This window comes from Hyperolius riggenbachi, chromosome 11 (assembly GCF_040937935.1).
Source record: "Hyperolius riggenbachi isolate aHypRig1 chromosome 11, aHypRig1.pri, whole genome shotgun sequence".
In the NCBI taxonomy this organism is placed as follows: domain Eukaryota; kingdom Metazoa; phylum Chordata; class Amphibia; order Anura; family Hyperoliidae; genus Hyperolius; species Hyperolius riggenbachi.
This window is the reverse complement of record NC_090656.1, coordinates 71,217,703-71,231,450: the sequence shown is the minus strand read 5'-3', so window position 1 is coordinate 71,231,450 and position 13,748 is coordinate 71,217,703. Positions and strand designations below refer to the sequence as shown.

General features: G+C 43.8%; 1 long non-coding RNA gene across 1 annotated transcript in view; it reads right to left on the bottom strand.

The window, feature by feature from the left end:
• Window positions 1-3,881: 3,881 nt before the first annotated feature.
• The window catches only part of LOC137538413 (uncharacterized), a 20,512-nt gene continuing 10,645 nt past the window's right edge, over window positions 3,882-13,748 (bottom strand). The window contains exon 4 of the long non-coding RNA XR_011024779.1: window positions 3,882-4,455. This is a non-coding gene — a long non-coding RNA (uncharacterized lncRNA). The remainder of the gene's footprint in view (window positions 4,456-13,748) is intronic.

Sequence of the window (13,748 nt, the reverse complement as noted above, 5' to 3'; positions counted from 1 at the left end):
CCCAAAATGATAAAAATAATAAAATATTGATAATGACATGAGTGGAAAGCTTATCTTGACTCAGCAATTATAATTAATAAAAAAAAGTGTAGAGAAGAAAGTACATTATTCAGCAAGCAAACGCCTTATATTTGTACATTTCATTAGCCTGACTTGATGGAAACAAAATAACAAATGAAAAATCTTCCTCTATGAAGCTGCTATCACACAACTGCTAATTTACTAAGCGTCAGTAATCCCCACAATGTCATGTCATGACCCAGGTAAGGAGTGCAATTAGTAGCATGCAATTTTTAAAAAATCAAGCCCAGGATTGCTGTATGACTTCTGTGGTATTCCTCACAAGGGATACGCATAGACCTGTTCAATGCCTTTGTAAGTCAGGCCCTTTGTGGGGGTACGCTTGTGTGCTACTGCAAGCTGCAGATAATGCCCCATTTACAGTGGGATGCGGAAGTTTGGGCAACCTTGTTAACCACCCTGGCATTCTGATAAGATCGCCAGGGAGGCTGCGGGAGGGTTTTTTTTAAATAAAAAAAAAACTATTTCATGCAGCCAACTGAAAGTTGGCTGCATGAAAGCCCACTAGAGGGCGCTCCGGAGGCGTTCTTCCGATCGCCTCCGGTGCCCAGAATAAACAAGGAAGGCCGCAATGAGCGGCCTTCCTTGTTTTGCTTACACCGTCGCCATAGCGACGAGCGGAGTGACGTCATGGACGTCAGCCGACGTCCTGACGTCAGACGCCTCCGATCCAGCCCTTAGCGCTGGCCGGAACTTTTTGTTCCGGCTGCGCAGGGCTCAGGCGGCTGGGGGGACCCTCTTTCGCCGCTGCTCGCGGCGAATCGCCGCAGAGCGGCGGCGATCGGGCAGCACACGCGGCTGGCAAAGTGCCGGCTGCGTGTGCTGCTCTTTATTTGGCGCAAATCGGCCCAGCAGGGCCTGAGCGGCAGCCTCCGGCGGTGATGGACGAGCTGAGCTCGTCCATACCGCCCAGGTGGTTAATCAGTATAAATGGTTGGTTATTACGATAAAAAATGTCAGTTAAATATATCATATAGGAGACACACACAGTGATATTTGAGAAGTGAAATTAAGTTTATTGGATTTACAGAAAGTGTGCAATATTATTTTAAATAAAATTAGGCAGGTGCATAAATTTGGGCCTGTAATTTTATTGATTCCAAAGAAGAGTAGTAACATGGGGGTCTCAAAACAACTCTCAAATGACCTGAAGACAAAGATTGTTCACCATCATTATTTAGGGGAAGGATACAGAAAGCTGTCTCAGAGATTTCAGATGTCTGTTTCCACAGTTAGGCACATATTGAGGAAATGGAAGACCACAGGTTCAGTTCAAGTTAAGGCTCGAAGTGGCAGACCAATAAAAATCTTGCATAAACAGAAGTGACGAATGGTGAGAACAGTCAGAGTCACCCCACATACCAGCACCAAAGACCTACAACATCATCTTTTTGCAGATGGAGTCACTGTGCATTGTTCAACCATTCGGCACACTTTACACAAAGAGATGCTGTATGCTAGAGTGATGCAGAGGAAGCCTTTCCCCCGCCCACAGCACAAACAGAGCTGCTTAAAGTATGCTAAAGCACATTTGGACAAGCCAGCTTAATTTCGGAATAAGGTGCTGTGGACTGATGAAACTAAAATTGAGTTATTTGGGCATAACAAGGGGTGTTATGCATGGAGGAAAAACAACACAGCATTCCAAGAAAACACCTGGTACTTACAGTAAAATATGGTGGTGGTTCCATCATGCTGTGGGGCTGTGTGGCTAGTGCAGGGACTGGGAATCTTGTCCAAGCTGAGGGATGCATAGATTCCACTCAGTATCAGCAGTGTAATGGATTGTGGAGACACCGCCGCGCGGTCTGACAGTGAGACGGCTGGTTCCGCGTTCAGACCGGCGGTTTCTCCGCAGCAGCATGCGTCTGGTTTGTCTGAGCCTAGTAGTGCACACAGATGTAGAGCTACGCGTGCGCGCTAACAGGCAGGCCCTTTATGCCAATAGGAGAGGGATCAGCTGATCAGGACAATCAGCTAATCCCAGCGCAGTAGGTGATTGGCTGAATAGGACTGGGCGGCGCTGAGAAGCGCTCTGCTATATATACTTCTTGCCTGTCAGTTGCTGGTTGTCTGCCGTTGCAAATGCTTATGCGTTAGCACTCAGACCATAGTCAGATCCCTCAGTGTGTTAGAACCAGGTGGACCTGGGTATTCACACTTAGCCAGATTACTGTGTTATAATTGTGTTATTACTGTGTTATACTTTAGACCAGTTCCAGGGTGTCGAGACCACAGACCTCACACCCAAGATTAGGGATACTGTGTCATTGCTGTGTTATTCTTTAGACCAGTTCCAGAGTGTTGAGACCACGGACCTCACACTCTAGACTAGGTCTCTGCTTGATATCTGTTATGACCTATTGCTCTCTTGACCCTTCTCCTGCTCTCCGATTCGGTACCTTCACATATCTGATTTCCTGTTGCCAACCCTGCCTGTCCCTGGTTACCGAATCAGCCTTCTGTCTCTGTACATTATCTGCTTGTGTGTTGCCGACCCGGCCTGGCCGACCCTTCTACCTGTGACACCCCCCCGGTGGGGTGTCCAGTAGCTGCAGGGACTCCCTGTCCCTCAGAGGGACCTTTTTGCAATCCAGTCAGGGACTCTATCTCATAGGAGTCCTTTGACTGCAGTAGAGTCTGACTCCCAGCAGTTCAGGGAATCACTGGCTCTCTAGTTGTCTTCAAACCTACTAGGAGATACTCGTTATACGGTCTAGGGTCACCTGCTCCTCAGGTGGTCCAGGCTCATATACTGTTGCACCAAACACTTACACTTTATCAGGTGTCCAGAGGTTAGTTATACTTGTATTATTGGTGATACTGCAGATCATCAATAATCAGGTATATATCTGTATTCTTGGTGATACTGCAGATCACCAATAATCAGATTCTCTCAGTGTGCTGACACCGATCGTTTCAAGCAGAGTATGGAGACCAATGTCCAGGAATCAGTGACAAAGCTGAAGGTGCACCGGGGCTGGATCTTTCAAGACAGCAACCCCAAACACTGAGATCCAATAAAGCATTCATGCAGAGGAACAGTACAATGTTCTGGAATGGCCATCTCACTCAGTCCCCAGACCGGAATATAATTGAAAATCTGTGGTGAGAGATAGAGAGCTGTCCATGCTCGGAAACCATCAAACCTGAATGAACTAGAGATGTTTTGTAAAGAGGAGAGGAATGGTCTAAAATACCTTCAATCAGAATCCAGACCCTCATTGGAACCTACAGGAAGCATTTAGAGGCTGTAATTTCTGCAAAAGGAGGATGTGCTAAATATTGATTTAATTTCTTTTTTGTGGTGCCCAAAATTAATGCACCTGCCTAATCGTGTTTAAACAATTAATGCACACTTTTTGTAAATCCAATAAACTAAATTTCACTTCTTAAATATCACTGTGTGTGTCTCCTATATGATATATTTAACTTACATTTTTTATTGTAACAACCAACGATTTATACAGGAAAATCATGACGATTAACAAGGTTGCCCAAACTTTCGCATCCCACTGTATTTGAAGGCTTCAAAGTTTGCCTAAAGCTAAAACAAATTACTTTCTCAGCTGAATTTACAATTGTAAGTTAGCAGCTATAAACATAAACTTCCTTTTTAGATGGTGTTTCCATTATTTTGTCCACCCCGGTTTTTTATTATTATATTTTTACCACCTTTGTAAACATTGCTCTAATACCAAAATATATGCATTTTTCTAAACTACCTACTATCACTTGACAGCAAAATATAATAAAGGTCTTTGGCTGTTCCGAACAATTCTTTATAATGATACATACTACGTGTGATTATACATTTCAAACCCGTCGCTAGAGAAAAAGAATCCATTGTGTCAAGATTCCAGTAATAAATGCGATACAGAACCTCACATTTTCTCTCTTGTCAGCTACAGAAAGCTTTGCATACTTTTGCTCACTATTATAGTGTAACCTTAGCATTTGCTGTTTAATGTGGCTTCAGCTCAACTTCTACAGAAATGATCGTTTAAACGCTAGGCATTCTTTCGGAGACGTTATCCGACTTCAGGGTGAGAAGTAAGGCTCTCCATTCTCCATGGAATTTTACAATGCTTTTAACCTTTGTCTTGATATCTTAGCAGCGCACCATGTGGCAGGTCTGTGCTGTCTCTTTATCTATCCAATTCATAAAAATAGTGTCTTAGGATACTATTAAGCAGCATTTCTCTCTCCTGCTCTGACACATCCTCTTTAGACGTGGGCAAGAGCGGTTGATGAGCACTTGGTGGTCTCTGCTGAGAACACAAAAGAGGCGTTTATCTTTCATCAGGAGCCATTTTGTTTCAAACACATAAAATGCTCTGTTGAGTTTTTGCTTCCTTGAGAGGCACAAATCTCCTGTGAGGGACAGAAAAGAGACAAAGAAATCTATTGTGAGTTTTCAGCCAGGCAAAGTACCATTTATCGGAAAATAATTTTACATGGTGCTCACATTTTGTGCAGACTGGCATATTAAAGCTAATCTGACAGCACTATCTGCAGTGAAGTAAACTTGTTGACATCTGTAGCTCCAGGAGAGTTACATGATTATAAGTTGAGGAACCACTGGAAATGTAGAGATGTAACGGCAGACCTGTACAAGGGAATGCAGAAGTTCATTTTCCATTGTGCGTGTGCTCCTATTAGTCAATGAAAGTGCAAAAGAATAAAAATAGTGTACAAACTCTGCACAATGTGAGTTCACAGTGCCATTTTAGTAAATTAGCATTCACTTAATTTTGCCTGAGGCAAAATATAATCGTAGAAAAAAAAGAAAGAAAGAAACACATTAATAATAATAATAATAATAACAATAATAATTTTGCAGAAAGGAATGGGTAAACACTAGGGGTCTGATTCACAAAGCGGTGCTAACAGCATGCTGGTGAAAAGCCCTTTATCACGCCTAAACTCAGTTTAGGCATGATAAGTTTAGGTGTGATAAGTTTAGGCGTGATAAGTTTAAGCACCAACTGGGTTAGCACTGCAGTGCACAGCTGATCAAAAGTTTTGCGCTAGCAAAGTCTGGTGCACTTCGCATAGAGTTTAATGGCGCTGCTTTGCGTGCAGGACTTTGCGCGCAATCTAAACTTATCTAAACTTATCATGCCTAAACTTATCACACCTAAACTTATCACGCCTAAACTGGCTTTTCACCAGCGTGGTGCAATGGTTATCACGCCTAAAGTCTCTAACTGGGTTAGCACCGCTTTGTGAATCAAGCCCTAGATATTATGGGGTGTAAACTAGCACAATATGTTGGACCCAATCAAATTTACTTTTTCTCCCAGGAGAATCTGGATTTGAAAAATTACCAAAAAGTAGGTGAAAAGGTACTGTTGAAATTATTATTATTATTAAATTATTATTATTCCTTGCTTTCTGGTGGTTTAAAAGGCATTTTAAGTTGTGAAAATATCAACCAGGAGAAAACTTAGGGGGAAAAGTTAATTATATAAGATTGGACCTTTTGCATTTTTAAAACACAAATTCACCTACAGAGACCTTATCACTAGTTGCTGATACTTGCAGTGTACCTAAAGTGATGTGTGACATGCAATCCCGCATTTTTCCAACCATAAGACTCACTTTTTCCCCCTTAAAAAGAGGAGAAATGTTGGTGAGGCTTAAGGTCTGCATATGCAGCCACAGATCTGCCATCCCTTAAATTAACCCTGGCAGTCTAGTGGTCCTGTGTCCTCGTGTATGCCGTGTCCTCCTGTGTCCCTGACTCCCCATGCTGCGGCTCTGCTGTCTATACACCCATTTGCTGTGTATTACCTGTCAAGTAGTATAGTTTACAGAGGCAATGACCACAGCAAGCCTCCCCTCCTTCCCTTCCTCCCTCCAATATACATTGTGCTGCAGCCTGCAGTGATGATCAGTCTGGGAAAGTGGCGGCTCTGCTCGCAATAAACCGGTGGGCGTTTCTCTGTACTGCAGTCCCTTGTCTGATGAGGTCATCATCACCTTTCAGTCTGTTTCATCTGCACACTATGATATATACATGACTTTAACAGTCTTTTAAATCATATACATCCAGGGGCGTAACTAGAAATCACTGGGCCCCCCTGCGAATATTTGGATGGGGCCCCCCCCATAGGTACCAAATAATCGTAATGGGGCAGCGTTTCACTGTAAATTAATTGTAAAGTGGGCAGCATTTTACCAGACAATCGTAATGTGGGCCAGAAAATCGTAATGTGGGCAGAGTTCACCAGAAAATCGTAATGTGGGCCTTTAGAAAATCATAATGTGGGCAGAGTTCACCAGAAAATCGTAATGTGGGCACCAGTCACCAGAAAATAGTAACGTGAGCAGCAGTCACCAGAAAATTGTAACGTGGGCAGCATTTACCAGACAATCGTAATGTGGGCAGCGTTCACCAGAATATCGTAATGTGGGACAGAAAATCGTAATGTGGGCAGAGTTCACCAGAAAATTGTAACATGGACAGCATTCACCAGACAATCGTAACTTGGGCAGTGTTCACCAGAAAATCGTAATGTGGGCCAGAAAATCGTAATGTGGGCAGCGTTCACCAGAAAATCGTAACGTGGACAGCATTCACCAGACAATCGTAACGTGGGCAGTGTTCACCAGAAAATCGTAATGTGGGCCAGAAAATCACAATGTGGGCAGCAGTCACCAGAAAATCGCCATGTGGGCAGCAGTCACCAGAAAATTGCAATGTGGGCATCAGTCACCAGAAAATCCTAATGTGGGCAGCAGTCACCAGAATATCGTAATGTGGGCAGCAGTCACCAGAAAATCCTAATGTGGGCAGCAGTCAGTCACCAGAATGTCGTAATGTGGGCAGCAGTCACCAGAAAATCGCAATGTGGGCAGCAGTCACCAGAAAATCGCAATGTGGGCAGCAGTCACCAGAAAATCGCAATGTGGGCAGCAGTCACCAGAAAATCCTAATGTGGGCAGCATACACCAGAAAATCGTAATGTGGGCAGCAGACACCAGAAAATCGCAATGTGGGCAGCAGACACCTGAAAATCGCAATGTGGGCAGCAGACACCTGAAAATCGCAATGTGGGCAGCAGACACCTGAAAATCGCAATGTGGGCAGCAGACACCTGAAAATCGTAATGTGGGCAGCAGACACCTGAAAATCGTAATGTGGGCAGCAGACACCTGAAAATCGTAATGAGGGCAGCAGACACCTGAAAATCGTAATGAGGGCAGCAGACACCTGAAAATCGTAATGTGGGCAGCAGACACCTGAAAATCGTAATGTGGGCAGCAGACACCAGAAAATCATGATGTGGGCAGCAGACACCAGAAAATCGCAATGTGGGCAGCAGTGACCAGAAAATCGCAATGTGGGCAGCAGTGACCAGAAAATCGTAATGTGGGCAGCAGACACCAGAAAATCGCAATGTGGGCAGCAGTGACCAGAAAATCGTAATGTGGGCAGCAGACAGAAAATCATAATGTGGGCAGCAGACACCTGAAAATCACAATGTGGGCAGCAGTGACCAGAAAATCGCAATGTGGGCAGCAGACACCAGAAAATCGTAATGTGGGCAGCAGACACCTGAAAATCACAATGTGGGCAGCAGACACCTGAAAATCGTAATATGCCCCCCCCCCCCCCTGGGGCCCGCTCGGAGTTTTGTGGGTGCTGGAGGGGTGGCAGCATGAGGGGAAAGCCTTGCCCACAGTCGGCGGGGAGAGGGGTAGTTCCCCCCTCTCCCTCACCTCGGGGCTCTCCCCTCTGTGCTCCCCTCCAGCTCGTAAGTGTCTGTGGGGCTGTGGTGGGCAGCGAGCGGCGGGCAGATACATACCTGCTTCCGTGCGTTCCATCGGAGACTTCTCCCTCTAGCGGCTGACGTCACTTCCAGAAGTGACGTCAGCCGCTAGAGGGAGAAGTCTCCGATGGAACGCACGGAAGCAGGTATGTATCTGCCCGCCGCTCGCTGCCCACCACAGCCCCACAGACACTTACGAGCTGGAGGGGAGCACAGAGGGGAGAGCCCCGAGGTGAGGGAGAGGGGGGAACTACCCCTCTCCCCGCCGACTGTGGGCAAGGCTTTCCCCTCATGCTGCCACCCCTCCAGCACCCACAAAACGGCCCCAAGCGGGCCCCAGGGGGGGGCCGGGCCCCCCCGCGGGCGCAGGGGCTGCAGGGCCTATTCCTACGCCCCTGTATACATCACTCTGTCATTTACAAAATATGTAGTAGGAGGTAAAAACAAAGGAAATGCTTTTAAATAGATTCTGTAGAAATGCTTTCCCACTATGGCCTCAATTCACTAAGCTTTACCAAACACTTTATCAAACGTTTGATAATTTACCTCATGGGTAAAATCTAATTTTAACTTCACTAAGGTGTTATAGATTTATTGAACGTTTTATCGATTAAAACATTTGACAAATATATAACACCTTAGTGAATTCAAAATTAGATTTTACCCATGAGGTAAATTGTCATATGTTTGATAAAGTGTTTGATACAGTTTAGTGAATTGAGGCCTATATAGATGAGGTAAAATTGCCTCAGAAGATTGCTGTACATGCATTTTTAATGTGAAATTACTCTTCTTTTTTTTTTACGCAGCTTTACGTTGAAGTCCTTAAATGTCTAGTCCTTAAATGCTGTCTAGTTTTACATGGTATGAAGAGACATGGTTAATAACTGAGCAACATATTTCTTGGTATTTTGGGCATCTCTGTCTAGGGTGTTGTATTTTCTTGTCCTCATTAGTCCCTTCCATCTTTTGTAATTGCCGTATGCTTGGTGATGCTCATTCGGATTTTGCGAAATTGAAGTTTCCGAATTTCCGATCAGAATTCTGAATTTCCGAATTTTCGGAACTCGGATTTCTGCAGAAATACTTCATTACTGCAATTCGGTAATTTTAGCCCAATCACAGAACTCGAAATCAATGGCCCAATCAGAGAATGCAGAAACAACCCAAAAGTATTTGTCTAATCAGAGAACGCAAAAAATGATTTCTGTAGAAATACTGCATTACCACAACTCGTAAATTATAGCCCAACTACAGAACTCGGAAGCATTGGACCAATCAGAGAATGCAGAGTTAACTCGGAAGTATTTGGCCAATCAGAAAAGGGCAAAAAATGACCAAAAAAAACACTACTCAGAAAGCCGAACTCGGAAATCGATCAAAAATCCGTGAAATCGGTAATCGGCATTGGCGGAAATCAGAGTTTCTGCAGAATAGGAAATAGACATTTCCGACCATCCCTATGTATGCTACAATTTTCTCTGTGAAATTCAGTGCCTTCCCACTTACCAACTGAATAACAGGATAATGCAATCCAGGCATCAGAAGCTACATCTCTAGACTCTGGCGTTAGTTTTCTCACATAGCTTCTTCTGGTTATAAATAGAGATGGTACGAACATTTAATACAGGACTACCTTAAAAAGGGTGCAGTAAAGTGCCAATAGAAGAAGATCAGTAAAATTACTGATATTCTGCTGCTTTATTCATTTACTAAAATATCGGTAATATTTACCGATATTTTACTATGGCATAACCTAACCCTACTCTCACACAGAACTCTCCCTCTGCTGATGCCTAACCTTAACCCCCTCTGGTAGTGCCTAACCTTAACCCCCTTGGTGGGTCCGAACCTTAAACCTTCCAAATGCCTAACACTAATGCCCCTCATTCCCAACACTAAGGACCCCCTGCTGATGCTGTTGATGCCTAACCCTACATGTAGAGATGAAGACTTGCACCATCCAATATTTTTAGCTCTTTTATTGAAAAGACAGCATGACAATATAAGCGACGTTTTGGAGGGCAGTCCTCCTTTCTCAAGCTCTTGTCAGTGTCTGAATACATTTCACATTGCATTTCTTCAGAGAGATGGTGGATTAGCAGGCTAAATGGGGTTTTGAACTTGACTTCACCAAAGCCGACCTTGGTTCACTAGGATTCACAAATGTCACCTCTTCCCACCTTCTCCCCATTTTACCATCCATTTACTACACTGAGGTCACTACTTGCTGTGATATATAGAGAGCCAGACAGGCAAGCTGGATGGACAGTACCATTCAGCCTGCCTACTTAGCTCTCTAAACTTCCTCACTGGTGACTGCCCAGACCGTAGAAAGTTGGGTGAGTGGAATAGATTGAACTTTCCGTCTATGTCATTGATTCCACCCTATGGTCCATCTATGGCCTAGGGGTAGTGACATCAGTACAGTGACATCAGTACAGTGCCAGATGGGCAGTGCAGAGATGGGTCGGCAGAAGTGTGACATCCAAACTATAGGTATCTGTGAAGCTCTTGTAAACTCCATGCACAAGAGTATTAAGACAGTACTGAAATATAATGGTGGGCACACAAACTATTGACATTTTTGGGCACAATATTTTAGTTTGTACTAACTTTTGTTGCCAGGTATAGATATTAATGGCTGCATGTTGAGTTATTTTGATGAGACAGCAAATTCAAACTGTTATACAAACTGTACATTGACTACTACTTTGCATTGTATCAAAGTGTTACATTGTCAGTGTTGATGGAACTGCATACCTGTGTGCATTGCCCATACCCCTCTTTCTTCTACCTGATCACTGAATTCACTCCTTAAAAAATGTTACCTTTCGACTAAAATCAAATTTTAATACAGGAAGGGGAAGGGTTGTGGCTAAGTTCCCTCCTATCACCCTCTCACTCCCTCCTCTTCTCTACCCCTTAGGATATTTTCAATAGATTATACGTTACATTTGAGTTTTTGTAAATGTTTTAAAATAAGGGTACATTAAGCTTTTATCATGAAAACAGACATGAGACAGGAAATAAGGGAGAAGAATTTAAACTTTCCCCAAAAATATTTTTTTCTCCTGGTAAATAAATCTATATATAAAAAAAGTTGTATTTGATGTATTATTTTCTTTAGTGCTTACATTTTCCACAGATTATATAGTTCTGTCTCTAACTGTCCATCATTAGTGTAGTCATATGTCTATCATAATCTATATCAGGTTTTGAGGGAAAGTCAATTAACTTATCTGTATGTTTTTGGGATGTGGGAGGAACACCTAGTGCCCAGAGGAAACCCACAGAAACACAGGGAGAACATACAAACTCCATACAGATAATACCCTGGATCAGATATGAACTGGGGACCCAACGCTGGAAGGTGAGAGTGCATTAAACTATGTCACCATCAATTGCAGCTATAAGTGAGCCTTTCTGCCAAAAACAGATTGACAAAACTGTATGTGAAACTACCCATTCTTTATGAAGCTTCTTGAACCTGTAGGCGAATATGCTACCATCTTCATCGTGTGATACAAAAATGCAGGTAAATGTGAACAATACCAACCTTTAACCACTTTACCCCCCACGGTACGGATTTCTCCGTCCCTTTTTCCACCCTTAAAAAACCAAGGGACGGAGAAATCCGCTGATGTCCGCGCTCCCGCCGCTCGTGCGCGCGCTCCCGCCGCTCGTGCACGCCACGGAGATCAATAAATGGGAAAATCCATTCCCGTTCGTTGATCTAAACCCCCGCAATGATCTGCTGCTTCTATGAGAAACAGCATGATCATTGTGATTTTCCCAGCCTCCTACTGCTTCCTGTAAGCGTCCTTCCGGACGCTTAAAGGTCGCATGACAACAAACTTACTGTGGCCATCTTGTGGCCAAATAGTAAAACAACACCCTAAAGCATTTTACATATACAAATACATTAGTTTTACACAATAAATTAACTCATTACCTCCCATACTCCCCAAATTTTTTTTTGTAATGTATTCAAAAAAAGCACAGAGGCGCTTTTCGTGACCTTGAGACTATACTGTGTACTCCTATCTGTTTATTGCCTGAGGAAGCGGAAACATACCCGTGAAACGCGTTGCACTGTTTGTTTTGGAGTATATTAATAAACCTGTTGTCATAAAACTGACGGTATCTTGTCTGCTTTGGGAAGGCGAGTCCACCACCACCTCCTGAGGGATTTTAAGCCTTTTAGAACCTTTTATCCTGCTGGCGCCTCTGTTCACTCTTACATTATCAATATCCACCTCTGGTGGAGGGGTGTTGCCCCTTATTTCCTTATCTACAGAGAGCGACTTTTAATCCTGAGTGAGGACAGGTCTAATCTCCTCACCTGCCTATACAGTGGTTACCTAGGAGGTAACCCACGTTTGTGAGTATATACATTATATACTTTTCATTTCCAACCCTTTGTTTTGCATACTACACTATATTGGGCTCTCGGTATTTCTTTTGTCTTTATCATAGGAGAAAAGTAATTTATGGCTCATTTTACTCTGGAAAAAAAACGTACTTCTTATTTGTCTATGTTTGCACATATTTTCAATTTTACAGTTTTTCGCTGTAGTGCCCCTTTAAGAATAAGTTCATACTTTAGACTCTCTGAATTTGGGCATGCTGGAGAACTGGTATGTACACACTGAGCAGCACACTGAGCATGTAACTAGAGATAAATGAAAGAAAGTTTGGCTATCCAAGGCAAGACAATATTCTTTATTAGAGAGTTCAAGTAGAAATTGTGGTTTACCAATGAAATTTGAAAATGACTGAGATCACAGACTTGGTGTATGAATAGAGAAGGTCCATCCGTTTATTATCCAGAAATACACTTTGTTGACCACTGTGCAGCCCAAACCCACAATAGACTACAAAACCTGATAGCCTATAATCAAATTACTGTCCTCATCCACGGAAGTGGGTATTCCACTTTTTAGGGCTTTCTTAAATGAAAGCTTAGAAAGCGTAGATATCAGCTTGTTCAACACTTGTGCTAAGCTTCTGCCAAAGAAAAAAAAATCCATAATGAATTGCTTCCAAAATAATTAAAGCAGAATTGAAACATAAAATATATTCTACTCCTGAGCTTCTTGTTAACATTCTCGGTAGGTGAGGCCTGGGCCATGGGAGGTTTAACTAGCCCAGGGAAAACGTTGTGGCCACTAAAGAGTTATTGTGACAGGGGCCGAGTGTGGCAGGGAGGAAAGAGTCAATGAAGGGGGGGGGGGGGGGGGGTCTGAGTCAGGGAATGGCAGGAAGTGTAGGAACAGGAAGGGAGGCCTTACCATTCCTGGGAAGCAGTGGCAAAGTTCTCACCTGCCCCTGTTATTGTTTACAGTTGAATGTTCATAGGTGACCTTTGGGATAGGGCAATGGGTGGGTTTGTTGGTGACAATTTTTGTTATTGCAGCCTGGTCAGATGATGGTCAGGTGGTTTATTGTGAGGGTACGGATGCCCAGGGCCGGGCCGAGGCATAGGCTGGAGAGGCTCCAGCCTCAGGGCGCAGTGTAGGAGGGGGCGCACAATTCATTCAGCTGTCATTCCTAATTGTGTTTGAAACAGAAAGAAATAAGAAAAGGGGATACATAGCAGTGACTGCAAGCCAGATAACTAGATATTAAGGTGTTGGGGAGGTTGTGGGCCCTGTGGCACTGTTGGGGAGGTTGTGGGCCCTGTGGCACTCTTAGTCTAATAGCAATCAGTGTGTGACGGCTGGGGTGGGAGGGATGGAGGGGCGCACTTTGGTGTCCCAGCCTTGGGTGCTGGAGGACCTTGTCCCTGCTCTGCGGATGCCTCAAGTGAAGTTAGTCGTTGTCAGAATGAACCATCTTGATTAATGGTGTACAGTTGTCCCCGAGTCAATGTCCCCTTCTGGGGGG